Below are 16,905 nucleotides of genomic sequence, written 5' to 3'. Positions count from 1 at the left end.
TCATTCTTTAAAATTATAATAGGCTTATTTTTATTAATTACCTCCTTTAGACATGATGTCTGTTTGGGGAGTGGGGTGCAAGCTGCAAAGCTCTTCTTCTGCAGGCACACACCTCCGGCCCTGGACCCTTCTTCTCTATCACATGTGGCACGTGCATCATCATCATCATCATCATCATCATCATCATCATCATCATCAGGAAACACTTCCCAGACTTTGCGTCGCTGCAGTAGGAGTGACCCTCGAGTGAAGTGGTATTGTTTTTCAAGCGGCCTGTTAGATAAACACATCTATGCAAGTCGACGTACAGCTGGCAGGGTCTCTCACAGCTCGGAGGCCTGCAGCGGATCACAGCTTTGATATGTCCACAGACTTCTTTCAAGTGAAAACCAGTTTAAGAAAGACAGAAATAGCTGTTCGGGGAGAACGGGAAGGGTATACCAACCCCTTTGATTATCCAGTATACCAACCCCCTTTGATTATCCAGTATACCAACCCCTTTGATTATCCAGGATACCAACCCCCTTTGATTATCCAGTATACCAACCCCTTTGATTATCCAGGATACCAACCCCTTTGATTATCCAGTATACCAACCCCCTTTGATTATCCAGTATACCAACCCCCTTTGATTATCCAGTATACCAACCCCCTTTGATTATCCAGGATACCAACTCCTTTGATTATCCAGTATACTAACCCCTTTGATTATCCAGTATACCAACCCCCTTGACGCCTCTCTCCTCACCTCCCCTGACCTATGTAGTTACTGTACACATATCCTGTAGACACTGGATCATCCCTTTCCATCCAATTCACTTGAATTTCACTAGTGTGGAAATAGAGACGCTCAGGGATTTACACAGAGCTCTTGGGAATAAGCTGGTTAATACCATGATGTTATGTAGTATTAGGATATAGGCCAAAATAAACGTGACCATTAATAGCCCAATAAATTATGTTTGCAAACTGAGTCGTTTGACCAAAAACACAGCTTTTGAAAGTAGATCTAGCTACAGTGGCCTGTCCAGTGCTGTTGTACATGAGCGCAGCAAACGCTACAAAGCGGGTTTGACGACCCGCAGCTGCTGGTCTGGAGGCTGGCACGGAGAACCCGGCAGCTGCTTTTCAATGAAACAAGAACACAGTGCTGCGGGTTTGGATGGAAACTTTTAAGACCTCTTTCGAGATTATGGCTTTTTCCTCCATAAGCAATAAATCTGTCAAGAAATGTTTGACTCCTTTCAAGTTTGTGTTTTGAAATGGAGTGCGGTCAAGCAGCTGCCAGCAAATAGACTTCCTGCCACCTTGGAGTGGGTCCAGCTGGCAGTGCGGGCGTCCCAGACGGTGCCCGCTTTCACTGGGTGGCAAAAATCTTGTGAAGGGAGCGTAACTGAGGCTGACGTTTCAGAGACCTCCAGCTAAGTGATATGTTGAGCATCGCCCCTGAATGAAATCCAGCACGATGTCTGATGGAAGCCATGCCTCGTTGTGGAAACACTATTCAGAAATAATGAATCTTTTGCCCATTTTAACTTTGCCTTCGTCTTCAGCGTTCTTTTCTTTCCTTTTCCCTGGAAGAAACCCGAGCCCAGCAGCCCATTTTATGTTCCAATATTGTATTTTTTTTTTTTTAATTCAGTTTTTTCAAATGAAATCTGGGTCACTTGAGTACAAGGTTTCCTCAACATTACAGTCTTGTACGGTCCGTCTGATCTTTTTCTCTTTTCTCCTCGTAATTTCTCTTGGATGTATAAATAGTCTCTGTCAATCAGGGCAGCTCATCTTGCATTTCACATATTAAGTGAAGTGTGAGTTAAACCAGGATCTCTTAGCACATCCTCGCAGTCCGCTGTGCTGGGAGCATTCTTACCAGGTGATTACCCTGCAAGGTGCTCATTAGTACACGGCACTTTCAAAACCTGACACGCACACTGACGAGACTTAGTTGCACAAGCAAGCTAGCCTGTAATTGTGTTTCAGCAGCACGTCACAAAACCCCACACAACTGCCGTCTTATCCCTACATTGTTTTTTGTTGCTTACTGTAAAAGCTATCAATCTGTCATGGCGATCTGCTTTGTAGTGCCTTTAAGGCAAGCAACTCATTGGGTGTTGAAAAGCTTGATATTGGGTGTTGCAATGAAGCGATGTACAGTCAGTGTTAAAAGGGTGAGGCAGTTTAATTTGGGGTTTGAGTTTAATCTTTATTTCTAGTCTTTATTTAGGTGTCCCCAGCTGACTTGAGACGAGATCATCACACTGTGCCACGCTGTTTTTATTCACTGGTTTTAGTCTGGAGCATTCCACTAAACTGGCATTATGCAACAATTAGTGACGGAGAAAAAAAGTAATTAAAAAAAAAAAAAAAAAAGTTTGCTTGCTCAGATGAACAGGAAGGATGTGGACCGAGTTTTCCAGCCATTTTTTCCCAGGATTCTTTAAATTCCTCTTGATTCAAAAGGGGGCCGGCCTCGCTCCGTTACATACAGGTGGTTTGCATTATTTTGCTCACGTTGTTTGTTTCGAGGAAGTGCTGTATATTTGACAGAGGGGAGTTCATTCTTCTTGAATGGAGGTTGGCAGCCCACATCCATTTAAACTCCCCACCCCACCCGCCACAGCGCCTCCTACACAAGACATGATGAAATTCCATTGTGTTTTGTCACACGTGTGATAGTTATCCACACGTGGGCAATGGAGACAGCACTGCCATTACTAGCTACCATGTTCAATCAGTGCCGTGGTGACCCAAAGCCTGTGCACAGTGCTGGGGCCAGTGTATTCGATCCAACAGTTGTGTCCTGCCTGTGTGTGCTAGTACAGGTATATGTTTCACATCCATAGCAAATATTAAAACCATGGACTGCAGCTTTGGGTGGGACTCTTCTAAAGAGGTTCCAATCCTCTCCTCGGAACAGCATAACAAAAGCGCGGTCGTTTATTTTCTTGTGTTTTTAAAGAGAAACAGCTGCGGGTAAGAAGAGAATGAAAGTGTATGAGCTGGTGAGTTATCATCTGTACTGATGCCCGTTGAAACTGGAACTGCAGTGCGGGATATCATTGTAACAGTAATGAATAAAGGACCAGTTTATCAAACACCTCGAACCCGGCGTGCAGCCCTTTAGTGAAAGTATGCAGGCTGCTATTTTAATGATGTGCTTCCGCAGTATTTATGCTGCCTGACACCTTTTAGTTCATTAAAATCGCCCCCCCGTTTTATATCACAACGGAATTCAACTGAAGCATCTCCAATAGGTTCCCCATGAGCAGTGTCTGTACGTGATGATGATGATGATGATGCAGATGTGCAGGGAGATAGTTGGCCTCTCTGCTTCAGAGTCATGTTTTTGTTTCTTTTTATAGATGTGCTTTGGCTGTGAGCCTAATAATAAAAACAGGAAATGAAGCCCAGTGTTTAAACACTTAGCAGGGAATGCCCCCCCCCCCCCACCACCCCCCAGTACGTCTCCAAGCCTTGCTGCAGAAGCCATTAACTCTGCGCTCTGGCTGTTTATTTTCTTTAGCCTGCCCCAAGGATTCGCTTCAAGTGTCTTTATCAGTTATTTCAAAAGTACGTCTTGCACCATACGCTGCGGCTCGCTAACAGCATCACAGTGGAGGTCTGTCTGCTGTTTTGCTAAAATGAGCTAGAGGTTTTCATGAAGCCCAGTCACTCTCATTTCATAGCAGTATGATCCATTCCAGGTTTTACTGGGATCTTAATTTGCTTCTCTGAGATACAAGCCCTGGTTTAAGCTCAAGTCTCTACTTCTCCGTTTCAGCTCCTAGTAAAACCTGGAGTGGCTCAAGCTGCAATGCAATGTGAGTCTTGCTTCCATCCCTGGACTACAGGACTAGAACAAATGTGGCCCACAACCCATGGTGCTGCCTTGAAGTTTATAGACTCCTAACCTGCTGTTTGATTAAAGCTGGGTAAACTGATAATCTGCTTCACTGTACCTGCTGTGGTGAACGTGCACCTTGATTTGAAGTCTGGGAGTATGAGGGGCCTCTCTCTCTCTCTCTCTCTCTCTCTCTCTCTCTCCTCTCTCTCTCTCTCTCTCTCTCTCTCTCTCTCTCTCTCTCTCTCTCTCTCTCTCTCTCTCTCTCTCTCTCTCTCTCTCTCTCTCTCTCTCTCTCTCTCTCTCTCTCTCTCTCTCTCTCTCTCTCTCTCTCTCTCTCTCTTGCTCTCGCTCTCGCTCTCTCTGTGTTGAAACTGCTGGAAAGAGCTGACCAGTTGAAAAATGCCAAGCAAAGCCCTAGACTGCATGTTGTATAAAGTTGTGTAATATGAGAGCCCTGGCTTGTGCAGAACTGCTTCTACATTAACCCCTCAACAACCAGCTGCTTGCGAGGCGGCTGCCAGTCCACAGCCAGGCAACAGACGATCCGTTCTGTGCAGCTTGGAAAGCCTCTCAGCCGTGGCTGTATGTGTTTTTTCCTCTGTGAAAGGTAGAAGAGACATGGAGTAGAAGTGTGTGGATTTTCTAATGAACTGGAAACTGTTTACAAGCGGGGAGGCCATAAGGGAGGAGGAAAGAATTTGCTTTACCAACAGTGTCGCTCTGAGGTTACACCAAAAAAAAAAAAAAAAGCTTGGAATGTTGTAAGATTCTTTTTTTTTTTGCAGGAATGTTGGAATGTAAGGAGCAGTTGGCTTTGCATTCAGTACAGCACATTCCCTTCTCAGTGCTGCTGCTGCTGCTGCTGCACAGAAATTAAAGTATAGGTTTGGTTCCCTACCTTAATATTATTTAAAAAAAAATGAAGTTCACTTTGAGAATCAATGTGGCAAACTTATTTTAATAAACTCTGAATCCAGTGCTGTCTGAGCTGCTGCAGTATACAGGGATGGAAATAAGACTCCTGTTGCATAGCAGTTTGATCCATTCCTGGTTGCACTGTGAGTCTAAGACAACACACATGAGCTTGTTTCTGTAACTAAGCAAGCTCGTAGTAAAACCTAGAATGGGTGAAACTGCTATGCAATAGGAGTCTTATTTCCATCCCTGAGTATATCAGATTCACTTGCATTTGATGGAACGTATTTCTTAAGCAGTTTCTAAACTTGCTGGTGTGGAAGCAGACCTGTGCATTGGTGCGTCATTCACCTTTAAAGGATTTCCTCATTGATTTTGATTGGCTGCGTGTTTTAAGGTGCAGGTTGCTACCTGCACTGCACTGCCAGTACAGAGCGTGGGTGGACAGTGAGTCCTTGCCAGAAAGGATGCTGCTCTGACTAAGGATTAGGATATTGAAAAACCGCTCCGCTACTGAGACATGACTGCATCCCTCTGCGATCAGCATTAAAATCCCTGGCCATGTGCAATCAGTTGCCACTGGTAAGGACCTGGTTTAGGTAGGGTTGAGTGAGGCAGAGGGAGAGGTAGGGTGATGCAGGAGGTAAACTGCTAGAATGCTTGGTTTCTTTTCAGGGCTTTTGTGGCCCTGTAGGTTTGCGGTACTTCTCAGTAACACTGAATATAAATTATAATCCACTTCTGTGTGACGGCACTCTGAAAGTCCTTCTTTTGTCTTGTTTTTCTACACAAAAGGCAATTGTTACAAGTACAGTACATCCAGGCACTGTGTACAGTAGTGTGCCTTCATTTTTTCCTGGTTTAATTAACTTTAAGATTTAGTACAAATTTACAGGAGCAATCTGTTTTACTGTTTTTTCTCTCAAACCGTCAGATATTCAGGACTGGAGCTAAATGAGTGTTTCAGTACTACAGTAATGAGAAAATGGTTGAAATGACCAGATTAGAGTTATTTCAATCACTGCATTTCCTGTCACAGCAGAAAGATGTTATTGCACAGAGTGAGAGGGCGCTGCACTGGACTGATGCACGGATGTGAGCCATGCTGGTGCTTTCAGTAGTTTCTGTTTAGCCTGTTAGGTTAGCCCTGGGATAATGTTGATGTTTTTATCTTTCATCATTCACTGAAAAAAAAAACAGTTGCATGTTGACGTGACTGGAGGATGCAATCTCACATGACACGAGAGAGTTCTACAAATCAGATAACCTTCCATTCTTGTGCTTTGAGCAAAATGCATTTCAGAAGGAGCCTGTCAAGAAGAAATGCTTCTCTGCTGATGTGCTACTGACAGGCCAGGTAAAACCTCGGAGCGTAAAGGGTTAAGCCCGACAGGCCTATATATAGAGGAGTGAGCAGTAGGGGGTCAATCAATCTAAGCAATGTTCAAGGGGGAAGATGAAGACTCAGATTAGCACTGACTAGTGCAGGTAGGCTGAAAGCCTGGAATAACTGGTCTTTTAATGTTATCATGTACAGTAAACAGCAGCCCAGCTGTAATGTACACATACAGTAGTTATAGCATTGATGAAAAATTGCACCTAATGCATGTTATTCCTGGCCTTAACCAGGCATGCAAAAATGTGTTGGGAATGTCCAGATTCTTAATACACAACACCGAATGTGCAACGCTGTCTCTCAGTCTCTTATCACGAGCTTGCGTAGTTGGTCAAGTAGGGCAGGGAAAACAGCAATCTCAGTATTTGGCATGCAGACCTATCATTATGCTTGAGACTTGGTAATATTTATCAATGTGAACGTGAGGCTGCCTCACTGGCTTGCTTGTTTGCTGGTGATCAGCGCAGCCTGCGTTGTGTTTAATTTGTTTTGTCAGGTCAGTGTAAGCAGATGTACAGTGAAAGTGAACCCTGCTGGTTTCAACACTTGGGGCTCCACTCTTGGGCTGTAAGGTTACAGTGGCAAACTCCACAGTACCTGAGTGCAGTGATGGCTATGTAGCTGACAGCCTGTCTGTTTGTTATATACACACATACATCCTAGGGGTTATGCTCACTAATTTATACTGAGTATATTTCCAGCACTAAAGGGGTCAATCCCATTTTGTGCATCATAACGGGTTGAAAGAGAACGCTCTTGTAGTTCAGTGTACTGCATAGGATCAAGCACAGCTCCTGAGCTAGAGGTTGGATGAATTTGGATGCCCAGGGTGAATGTCTTGTGACTCGGGATCCTATTACACATTGCTCACTTTTCATATGAAACTCTCTCGCTTTGCTTCATTTGTTGGCTTTTTAAATGTTTTTTTTTTTATTAAACACTCTCTCTCTCCTTCCCTCTCCCTCTCTCTCTCGCTCTCTCTCCTTCCCACTCCCTCTCTCTCTCCTTCCCTCTCCCCCTCTCTCTCTCTCTCTCTCTCTCTCTCTCTCTCCTTTCCTCTCCCCCTCTCCCTCTCCCTCTCTCTCATTCTCTCTCTCCACAACACTTTGAGGAATTGGGTGTGTGACTGTTAACCTGTGGTCTCTGCTGTGTCGCAGTGTTCAGATTGACATTAGGACGTATCTGTTTGCAAAGCTGACTCTACCACATTTCATCCTGACAAACCCACAATAGCAATGAAATGACTCCTGCAGTGAGTTCATGGCAATGATCACACAGAGCTATACTTGTCCATGCAAGTTGGTCTGGGCGACGTGTCGATATCATTCTTTTCATGTTACTGTACAGTACAGAGCAGTTTTAGAGGCTAACTTAATTGGCATTTATTCCTCCTGAAAAGAGTTCTTGTTGACAGGTCACAGTTGTAAATGTCCCAGACAGGTCACAGTTGTAAACGTCCCAGATAGGTCACAGTTGTAAATGACCCCTTGCCCTCGGGGAATGTCCGTTCCCAGCGAGTGAGAAGCTGCCTGTTTGCAGTTCTTCACGCTGGTGTAACCCGCTGGAGCTCAGATAGCGAGGTCCCTGGGGCTCTGGAGATTGAAGACAGGGCTTGGTTCTGGAGATTAATGTGTTGAAGGCATCATGCTGAGGCCAGGCTTGTGGAACTCGTTTTCAGAAGGGTTGAGATACACGGGGCTCTGCTCACTGAGGTCTTCGCTAATGAAGAATAGAGGGGTGATTGAACAGAATGAAATGTGTGCGAGTGAGAAAGAGGCAGGGCTGAGAAATGAAGACACGGTCCAGGCTGGATTCTAGGGAGCGCTCTGTGTCCTGACCTGTGTGCTCTGCACTCTGGGGTTTAGGTGGAGTATGCAATATCCTGTGTTAGCAGACATGGCTCAAGGTTTGCATGCTAGGGGCTGTTTTATGTGCTGTGTTCATTTTTCAGCTTGTCAAACTAGAAGTTTAGTGTTTGTGTTTAAAACATCTGTAATCTGTATATGTAACTGCACGCAGCTATGAATGTGTGCAGTAAAATCTACTCAACATTTACAGTCTGTGCCCAGTTACACCCAGTTACACAACAAACTAGGTAATAGCTGCTTCAACCCAATGTTATTTTTTCTGCTTTTCAAACCTGTGCTGTGCAAAGCTTTCTTGGTAGTCGCATGCTTGGTTCACTTCCTTGATGCAAGTGGAAGGTGGTTCTGTCTAGCTCGCTGTAACCTGTGCACGCCTGCCCTGAATCCGGCAGAAACCTGCTCTAGCGCTCCGCAGCACCAGAGGACTCTCCATGCCTCTGTTCACAGTGTTTTGTTACTTAACAAACACAGCCACAGTATTGAACTCCGAAGCACTTCCTGATAAAAACTGCAAGCCGTGGGGAATTAGTCCTCTGTTTTAATTCCAGCAACGCCAGTGCAAGCACGCTCTGCGGTGTGGAGCTTTTTAAGATGGGTGAACGTAAGAGCATCAGAACATCCATCAGCTAGAAAAGCGCTTGGGGGGCCCATCGGGTCCTTGCTGTCCGAGTGGACCCCCCCACCCCACCCCAAGTGAACTATTTCACGTGCAAGACTGGTCTGTTCTGTACTTGCTCCCATGTTTGCCCTCCAGTGCTGTTGTCTGAGCAGAGTTTGAAATGTCTGATCTCATCCAGACCTCTGAAAGGGCGTGGGTCCTGCTCTGACAGCTTGTCAGGTGGGGCCTCCCAGTCAAGCACACCTGAGGACCGGCCTGCGCTGTACTGTGCAGGATGTTCATGTTAAACTGGGAGGAGGAAGCCAATCAGTCACCTGGGTGTGGCAATGCCTACATCACTGCCTTGTTTACAAAGCCAGATCATCGGGTCTATCCACTCCTGTAGGGTGTGTGCAAATTAGGACTTTATATATATTTGGATGCTCACAATATCCATACATTTGCCAGCTGTGAAATACAGATTAATTAAGGGTTATCATCATTATTATTATTTTTTTTAACAGTTTAAAAACATTTTTAGACCAATGTCACCCTTTAGTGGTACATTTGGGTTACTGCACTAGAAGTACTTCTTGCAGGGAAGGCCCATCTGAAATGCAGCAATGCTTTCCCTCTAGTGGCCACTTGTGGTATTGCAGGCTGAGGTGATTGTTTATGCAGGGTCGTTCCACAGAGAGGCAGCATCATGTTTTAATAGCTGTATCAGAGCCCTATTTACAGTACAGGGATAGTGGTTAGGGTTTAGCCAGGACCTCAGAGTCATTGGATCTTCAGTTTAATGTCTCGGGGACAGCAGAACGGTGCCCCTACACTAACAGAAGATCACCAAACCCATTGGTACCCTTTGTTTTTAGCATGTTTCCACTACAGACTGACAAGTCAGCTCCTTGTCAGTTCACCCCACAAATCCTTTTGGTTTTAACTTTTCACTCAAACAGCCTTCCTAACACAATCACAAGCCAGTTTAGAACGGGCCTCATCCGCAGCTTGACTGTATATGGGTTTTTCTTCCTAGTAAATAGTCTAACACTGCGTAGTCTAACACTGCGACCCCCTCCCTCCCCACACCCTGTGTTCTTCATAAATCCTATCACTTAACTCTGAAGATAACTCTGTGTGAAGAGGCCCAGGATACAGTTCACAAAAGCACTAGAGACACACTGTGTGTGTGTGTGTGTGTGTGTGTGTGTGTGTGTGTTTCCCAATCTGTTTCCAGAAGCGCTGTTTTGAGTAGTTAGTTCACATGCTGTATTTGGAGGTATTATTTCCTCGTCCCTCTGTTGCACTCCACTCCAGCTGCCTCCTCTCTGTCAAAGTCAGAAAAGGGCTGCTGTTGTCCTTTTGGAATGAGTGGCTGTGTGCTGTAAGGAGTCATGTGATCTGCTGGTGCTATCCTGACTTGGCCCTTGCACACAGACGCACACTGCACCATGGGAAACCACATCACACAGGAGCAGACTGCCGTGTTTATCTGTCCAGCTGGTAATGTAGCAAACCTGCCTCTGCTTGCCTTGGCCAGCAGCTCATGTATTCTTACTTCAAGTGTACTTGACTTTTTAAATATACTCATTTGGGGACAGTAACAAAAATATACAGCCCAGTTTCTGCAGTAAACTGAAGCTGCCCTTTTTTTTGTGTGCAGTACAATGCATTTTGTTTTTGGGGACATGCATTTGGGTACAGTAGTAACTGCATCCAGTATATTTTCCTGAAGATCTCTATTGTCTTGACTATTCTTATAACAATAGTTACAGTATGCATTGTTGCAAAGCATCCCTCACCTATTTAGAAATGTGCACTAGAAAGACAGCATTGAATATAGTTTTCTAGTATTATTTCCCTTTGTGGAAATGAATGCTAAAGTGTGCTGAAGAGCTGCGTATACCTGTGTGCGGTGTTGTGTTAATTGAGTGCACTGTGATGTAGTTTATGCTCTTCTCAAATAAAATGCAATTCATAAAGTACATCACACATGCTGATCTGCTATGCAGTGCCGTATTGAAGATGAGTTACACAGAATCCCTTCACACGGTATGGAAACGTGCAAGGCTGTGCTTGCTTTGTAACAGACACACAGTGGGGACAGAGGAATCGGAGAAAGGAAGAGAAGGCTGAATCACTCACCACCACCAGCGCTGGAGGCTGCAACGTATTTCCTTCAGAAAGGGGAAAAGTCTGCTAAAGTGTGAAGTGAGCTCAGAAGAGCCAGACCCTGGCGTCATTTCCTCACTCTGCTCCTTCCAGCTCTGCCTCTTTGTGTCTCTCTCTTATTTCTTGTTGCCACAGACTGCCAGTGTCGGGTGAGTGGAGGAGAAACACAATAAAACAGCGTGCATTTGAAGGGAAACGGCAACTGCAGGATCTGTGCAGGTTTGGGGCTGCCCTCACTAAATTCTTGGGGTTTATTTTTAGCCTCTGTCTAAGCAGCTGCACCCCTACCCCCCCCATCTCTGAGTGCAGTGTCAGGAATAACAGCACTTGGCTGGCCTGTCAGATTACCGTGTTTCACAGTCTGACGCAAACCTGCATCAGAGGCTGGAGTTCAGCTCACTTCTTCTCCTGCACCAGAACTGTCACTTCATCGCTTTATTTTCGGGACTCTTTTGTGGCTCCACATTCATAGGCTCTGTGTCACTGTGGTAAGGAGGGAAAGTTACCAGCAACAGGTATTGATTTTAAGTTTTTCTTTTTGCTAAGTGTTTTCATGCGTTTTATGGGAAGTGCGTGTGGGGATTTCAGTACAGTAAGGGGTCTAGTTTTTGAAATCTGTAGGTTAAGTGTGCTGTCTTCGTTAGGCCATGCCGTAGCTGTTGCTGCTCTCTCTATTTTTAGTGTTGCTGCTGCTAACGGAATATGTTGCAAGCACGTCCTGTGCTGAAACGAGCGATGAGCCATTTTGGCCAACGGAGGGATTTGTTGCATTGAAAACTGTTTTGAATTAAAGGTTTGTCAAATCTGTGTATGTATGTATATGTGTTTACTGTAAAAGCATCAGGAGAAATGGTCAATGAAGAGCTATGGTATTTTTGTATTGGGAGGCTGAGTTATAATTCAGTTTGCTTATTTAAACACATGAAAGCATACAGCAGATACCCGTTGTTTAAAGAGAGAAATCGGATCTTTTGACTTGGAGTGTAATTACAGTAAAATAACTTTCAAATACTTAGGCTCAGTGTGGAATAGGCAGTTTTGTTTAGTGTTGAATTGGTAGGCTGTACTCCTCTTGGCTGAAACACAAAGTGTTAAACTTTCTGTGTAAGTTTCTGATTGTTGAAGAAAATCTTTTTCTTGTCTGGAGTGGTTGATAATATCTTTATTAAAGAGACGAGGTTAGAATCGGACTAACAGGTTTAATACAGGGCACATTTTAAAATCTTTACCTAGCGGGGACTTGAATACATGGCAGCTTGGAGCACAGAAATGAGAATTATTTTCGGCCCGGAGTACCGCTTCGTCACTTGGTCCTACGCGTCCTGGAGTAACTGGAATTGCTGTGTACTGATACAAACTCGCAGTGTCCCTTCAGTTAAACGAATGATTGAATTAGCCCCTCGAGTGACAGGGTGTCTTTGTGTCCTGGTTTGTTTACTCTGTGGTGTCAGTTTAAAGGGGTTAGCGCACATTTTAGCAACATCCTCTGGGTTAAACCACAAACTGGACTATAATCAGGCTTCCCCGGCCAGGGACGGCCCCGGTCTGGATACTGGGTAACAATGTAGACAACTCGGGCAAGACGCAGTGCAAGCTGTCCTATATCCACTCACTCTGCCATGATATGGATGTGTTTGACGAGCCTGCTAACGTGTTTCTGAAGGTTTACTGATAATGATAAAATAGTTTCTGTGCTGATACCCTGTGGCTTGGTTTCACAGCCGGTCCTCGCTTTTCTAGCTGTGCCACACTTGTGAAGCTCTCAGTACAGCCAGGCTCTACAGAAAGAGGAAGCGGACGCAATACAAACAGACAAGTAAGTGAACAGAGCGCGAAGTGAATTGCAGTAAATGGAGACGTTATTGAATCACGCAGCTGATGAAGAAAAACCTCCACTGAAATGGAGATGTAACTAAAAACGGTCAATCTGAGAAATGAAAAGGTGTCCACAGTGCGACTGGATCAAAGTTGGGGCATTAGTTTGCAGAATCCGTGCTCCCGACAGCTGGAGGGTGGTTCCGGACCCCTTGTCTTCATGCAGTGTTGTTGTCGAGTGTTTAGTCGTGCTGCTCATCCACAAACCCAGTGGTGCTTCTTGTGATCACATCATTGTGAGCCGCGGCTGTGCTGTCTGCGTGGAATTGAGTGTTCAGTGCAATGTGTGCTGGATTTACTGAGCTTTCGCTCTGGTGCAAAGCACTGTATGCACGCCTTTTATTTTCCTAAAAAGACAACAAATAAATGCTAATTATCTGTAAGGAATGGCCTTTAAAATAAGAATAAATTAATGTGTTTCTATATATTTTTTTATTTGCATTGGAACAAAAGCTTCAGGCTGTAAGTGTAGTCCTGTGCTGTTGTGTGGGCAAAATGGAAAGCAACAAAAGGCGTTTTTGCACAAGGAGGCTTATTGTCACACCTGACCTACAGATTCACAATGACCCTGCTTACAAACAAGTTCACACAAGCACTTCCCTGCAGCTTGGTTTGCAGACAGCATGTGTTTTACTGGAAGCAGTTTTAGAAAGTCTTCATTGGCACTTGGACTGTAGTTGAGGGGGAAATGAGGTGGGGGGGGGGGGGCGAAATACCATATGGGAAAAATGTTGTTTTATAAATATAAAGTTGCTTCTCTTTGGCTGTTAAATTGTACTTTTTATTTTTTCTCGTTATATATTTTCTTTAAACTTGTCAAATAAACACGTTTTTTTTTTTTTTTGTTAAAACTCTTTTCTTGATAGTTTAATACCCGACCCGTTCTCTCATTATTTTGTTTTTTTTTAATTAGGACCTAAGCTGACCCTGTGACCTTATGCTTTCCACTTTTCTCTGTGTGCTGTAGAGCTGTCCGCCCTGTCGTGTGTCCAGTCCACACCACGCTGCATGGTCCTAGCCTGGGCCAGTCATACGAGCCCAGCCTGTATCGGTCACTAGAGTGAAGATCACCACCCCTCACGCTGACCGAACAGCCGTAAATAGAAATCTCCTCTTTCCATTCTCTCCTCCTCCTCTCATAACCAACCCGTCTCGGCCCATGAGCACAGAACCAGCACCATGGCATTCTCATCACGCTTTGCATTCTGGGAGAAAAAGGGAAGTCTTGTTTAATATTATTTTTAATACTTATATTTTTTCCATTGTTTTACTGAAGTTGAAGATGTGGGGTAACAAAACCCAGATTATGGAAATAATGATTTCAGCCATCACTGATTATGACTGGCAGTGAGGTATAGGACTTTCAGGAACAGTGGCTGAAACGTGGTTCCAGGAGACCACGGGGACACCTCGTTTGAGGCAGCTTTGCTGTATCATACCCCAAGTCTCTCCTGAAACCAAGTTCCAAGCCACAGAGTGGCTTCGTGTTCCATCAGCTTTAGACAAACTGTTTGGTTGTGGTGTCTGTTTTGATCGCTTGAATATTTTCCCCATCATCAACATATTCTATATATACTCGTCTGTGAAAATCCCTGCCAGCAATATCAAGGCAGGCTCGGTGTAAAGTTTATTTTTAAAGACTGGGAGCAGCGTTCTAAAGTTTTAGATTCTTACACGGGACGTTCTGCAACAGAGCCACTCATTACAGCAGAAACAGCTGAACAAGGTACATGGATTGTGCTTGTGTATTATATCCCACAGGCTGTCTCTGTGTTTCCAGTATATGTCCATTTATTTTCATCGTCACTCCTGTTGGTTTGGTAAAGGTTTTGTAGGGGTTTTTTGCCTTTCCTGTGTTGGCACGTAACACCACTTTTCCAAACCAGCCATTGAAGGTGTGAGTGGACTGAACACACACCATGTTAAGTGCAATTCTTGTACCTTGTAATAACCAGAGTTTCAAATGGTACTGTATGTAAAACAACATGTGTTTTGGTTCTATATTTTTAGACAACAGGAAAGAGTGGGGTAGTAACGCCCTTGTGTTTACTAGAATGCACCGATAAGCGGTCACACATTTGGTAGCATACAGTGCTAATACCTTTTGAAGATGACACTGAGCTGCACTTTGCACCTCTGAAAACACGACTATTCGTGTCATAGCAAAGCGAGCCAGGAGTCAAAGTGAAACTCTTCTGTGAGATTGCACAGCGATCGTGCACCTCGAATAGCCTGCGAGGTGATCTTCCCCTTCCTTAGTCTGTCTTACAGCACTTCTGTTTTAGCATGAGAGTGTGGGTGTGGGTGTGGGTGTGCATCTGCTGCAACGAAAAAAAAAAACTCAGTAAAACAGTGGGCACTGGTTTTCATGTCGGAAGGGACATTTGTGTGTGTGTGTGTGCATATATATGTGTATATATATAATGTATGTCAAGTAAGTGTTCTATTGTAATCCCGGACATTTAGCTGTCTACAATACCTGGTTCTTAGTGTATCAATCTACTTGTATCTGTATATTCTGTGAATTGGTGCACAAGCGTCTCAGACCCCCAGACTTGTGAGCCCTCGTTAGTGTCTGTGTGTGGTCCTCTGTGTGTTTGAGACACGCCATTACTGCATGCAGGCTGTCCTGCTGGGTTTGATTTTTCTTTTGCATCACGTTGAACCATCAGGTTAAAGAAGAGGACAAACCGGATAAGAAAGACCAGGAGGGTGTAAGTGAAGTGCGATCGCTCGAAAGATACTAACAAGCTCTCTGCAGGCAGCCAAGTCAGGTTTGAGCATCAAGATCACAGATTTGAAAAGTTACGCTGTAATTACCGCGGGAGTGTACAGGGTTTGTACTGCTTCAGGTGCAGTCACACACAGGAATGTTTAGTTACCATGCAACTACTGCGCATGACTAAGGAAAGAGCATTAATGCAAAACAATGGTATTTTACATAATTGAAATGAATACTGAGGGAAAAGAAAATTGACCCCTTACACCAAAGGAGCCGTTCCAGCAGAACCTCAATGCAAACTATATATACCAAAAAAAACCATGCAATAAAACCAGTGTCTGCACAGAATTCCAGTAGCACAGAGGCTGTCATTAGAGCACAGTCGAGTGGCAGTGTGTGTGTGTGCTGGAAAGCAGTAAAGATTTCAAGTGCAAACTATATTTAGCCGACACAGAAAGACCTGACTGCAACGAAAACCTGGACTAGAATAACTCATTTGGATAAGAAGTTGGGGGGGGTCCTGTCGTACCATTAACCTGACAGTGCCCCTGCCTGCCTGCCTGCCTTTATCACTGGAAGAGATTAGCCGGAAAGATCTTTGGAAAAGGATGACCATTTTAACTGATGCAGCAAAAGAAAAGGGGACGGTATGTCTTTAATTCTACAGTACAGTACACTACGGCAGAGTCTGTAAGCAGAGCCCTTGCAGTTATCAGCAGCTGCCCTAGATGTGCTGATCTCGTGAGGAAGCACTAGCTTATAGAGAGAGTGCTGCACCCGTGTCCATGGGAAACGATGAAGGTGTGTCAAAATTAAATAAGAGTTCTGTATATTTCATTTATTATTGTGGTGGGGGGGGGGGGGGTCTAATCCTGGGAGGAAATAATCAAATGAAACCTGATCGCTGAAGTTCTGCTAGGACTTGAGCTGCCATAATACTGAAGCACGTGTGCTATGCACTGGAGCTAATCTAAGAAGCATGCCTTTCTTTTTTAAAGTAATAGATAACGCTGTGATCGCTACGCTACAGTACTGCTGTGCATGTTGTTCTCAGTGTGCTGGGATGCGTCAGAGCCTTTTTATAAGAGCTGAACTGATTTCAGCAGAAGAGACTGGGAGCAGGGCACCATTAAGAAGAGTTATGCATGTTTCCTTGAGCGTTTCTGTGGGACATTAACTGTAATATACAACCTTGGCAGCTACATCACCCCAGGAGAAAGAAGAACGGTGCTGCACTGCAGTGTGTTGGCCTTGCCAGCTTGCAGATCGTTCGTTTTCTTTCAGTTCCCTGCGCACTGGCAGAGTTATTCTGGGCAGCACGCAGTTTGGAAAGCCTGAACTGCACCTTTTTTTTTTTTTTTTTTTTTTTTTTAAATACATAGACAGCAGCTGCTGGGTGAGTAGTCAGAAACTGCTATTAAAATCAAACATTCTCTGCTAGCGATCAGTGCCAGGGATTTGTAGTGTTTCTTCTTTGATGCCTTTTGGTATCAAAAATACGCTGGCAATAGCAAG

General features: G+C 44.4%; 1 protein-coding gene across 26 annotated transcripts in view; it reads left to right on the top strand.

Annotated features, from left to right (window-relative positions):
* Positions 1-16,905, top strand: part of LOC131700481 (unconventional myosin-XVIIIa-like) — an 81,653-nt gene that overhangs the window by 9,038 nt on the left and 55,710 nt on the right. For 3 of the 26 annotated variants that reach the window (XM_058997837.1, XM_058997838.1, XM_058997840.1), the window contains exon 1: positions 15,082-15,382. The exons of 10 other annotated variants lie outside the window; for them this stretch is intronic. The gene's annotated coding sequence lies outside the window, so the exon portion shown is untranslated. Of the gene's footprint in view, positions 1-12,516; positions 12,610-15,081; positions 15,383-16,905 lie in introns of those variants that run through there. 13 more of the 26 variants (XM_058997841.1, XM_058997842.1, XM_058997839.1 and 10 more) reach the window with 8 other exon arrangements.

Source organism: Acipenser ruthenus, chromosome 24 (genome assembly GCF_902713425.1).
Source record: "Acipenser ruthenus chromosome 24, fAciRut3.2 maternal haplotype, whole genome shotgun sequence".
NCBI lineage: Eukaryota > Metazoa > Chordata > Actinopteri > Acipenseriformes > Acipenseridae > Acipenser > Acipenser ruthenus.
Note: the sequence above shows the minus strand (reverse complement) of the source record. Positions and strands in the feature narration are given on the sequence as shown.